This window comes from Belonocnema kinseyi, chromosome 8 (genome assembly GCF_010883055.1).
Source record: "Belonocnema kinseyi isolate 2016_QV_RU_SX_M_011 chromosome 8, B_treatae_v1, whole genome shotgun sequence".
Taxonomy (NCBI): domain Eukaryota; kingdom Metazoa; phylum Arthropoda; class Insecta; order Hymenoptera; family Cynipidae; genus Belonocnema; species Belonocnema kinseyi.
The window spans coordinates 71,758,280-71,760,094 of NC_046664.1; the positions used below are offsets into that span (position 1 = coordinate 71,758,280).

The window sequence follows — 1,815 nt, forward strand, 5'->3', positions numbered from 1 at the left end:
CTGAAAACATATGACAATACTTTTGAAATAGTGTTCTTTCATTAGAAAAATATTGCAACGTGGGTGCTTTCAAAAAAGATATGGATTTGCATAGTTGAAAAGTCAATTTTATAATAAAATGATTAATCAGATTTTTTTATTTTAAATCGATTTATTACTATAAAAAATTGAGGAACGTTGATATTTAATACTATAAAAATACAAGAAATTGAAACAAGAGTCATATATAACTGTATTTTAACAATTATATTTTATTCAACACATCCACAGTCTGCTCTCGCATGACGCGCTGCCGTAAGTTATCAGCGATCAACAACGAAAAAAGGTATGAAGTAATTGAAAAAAAGGCATTTCACTTCATATGATATACCTCCGTTATAAGGTAAATAAAAATCAATAAAATTTTCGAACTAAAAATTTGCTCCAAAATTAATTTTCACTCAATACGTGAACATAGGGTGTTACATACCCCACGATTTTTTCACCTTCACTTTCTGCAGCTGCTGCTAGTAAATTGATACCTGACGCAGTATGCTAAACGACTTAACTTACAGTTAGTATCTCGAACTAAAGCTACTATAGCGACACTTACTCAATTTTTTCGAATTACGTATAGCTTATAAGAGTTTGAATATTGCTGATGGTTTCAAATACCCACAATGCACTTTAAGGGTTAAGTAACATGATTTGAAACGATTGAGAATTGAGATATTAGTTCGATTGTTTCTTATTGATCTCAGTTAATTATTTCTAACAGGAAAAGCTATTATATCTGTTCAAACAAAATTTCGATTATAGCCGGAAGGGCACTCACAATCTCACGATATAAATTCGGTTTCGAAGAAAAAATTACTGGCCCTCTTTTGTCGAGAAATTTCATATTTTTTACTTAAAATATCAAAAATATATCAACTAGTTTCAATTCATTTTTACGGAATACGACGAGATTTCCAAAACTTTTCACGGATTTTACTAGATCTCAAGGAATCTTAAATTTTGAGGAATTGAAGAAATTTAGAGCAAGTTCCTCAGATTTCAAGGAATTTAAGGAAATTTTGTGGTCCTGTAAAATGTTTTATAGTATTTTTAAATAAGTCACAGGGGTTTAAAAGATATAATGTGATACCAAAGAATTTTCACGTATATCGAAACATAAAAGAAGATTCTAAAAGGATTTCGAAGACTTGAATAGATATAAAGAGTTAATATTAGATTGATAATAGAAAATGATGTTATTTACCTGACAATAACCTCGGCATTTTTCATTCTAACCACAGTCTGACTAAAAGTTGATTTACTGCTAATATTTGAAAACAGGGAGAGAAAACGAATTAAGCAACTTAGATTTTTATTTATTTATTGAACATGATACACATTTTAGGTCGTACGTGTAACATAAATTATTAATATCCAAAGAGCAACCTTTCATACAGAGGCTGGTAACCTACAATATAAAAAATTTTAAGTAAAAAAAATCAGCTTAACTATAAATAATATTTCACTTTTTTCTATTTACCAGCAACATCAAATTCCTCTTCCGAATCACATGCAACAAAAACTAAACATGTCATGTATACTAAAGTCAATAAAAATATCTTCATTATGAAAATGTAACCGTTCTCTCGTGCACAGTGTGACTCAAAATGTTATATTTGTTGTGCTTTCCGAATGTGAAAGGTTTTAAAATTATTTTTCTTATATACCTTAAAGAAAAGAATGGACAATTTATTGCAAGATAATATATATTGAATGGTAGAATGCACTTAGACTGTAATTACTTCTTGTAGTATATACTTAATTGCATGTTCTATGAAT

The 1,815-nt window shown here is 28.8% G+C and overlaps 1 protein-coding gene and 1 long non-coding RNA gene across 2 annotated transcripts in view; one reads left to right on the forward strand and one right to left on the reverse strand.

Annotated features, from left to right (window-relative positions):
• LOC117178259 overlaps nt 1-1,815 on the forward strand; it is an 82,995-nt gene that overhangs the window by 26,599 nt on the left and 54,581 nt on the right. The window lies entirely within an intron of this gene.
• Nucleotides 1,337-1,684, reverse strand: LOC117178260. Its single transcript, XR_004467814.1, has 2 exons — nt 1,517-1,684; nt 1,337-1,444 (listed from the first exon to the last, which is right to left on the reverse strand). It is a non-coding gene; the product is annotated as an uncharacterized LOC117178260 (long non-coding RNA).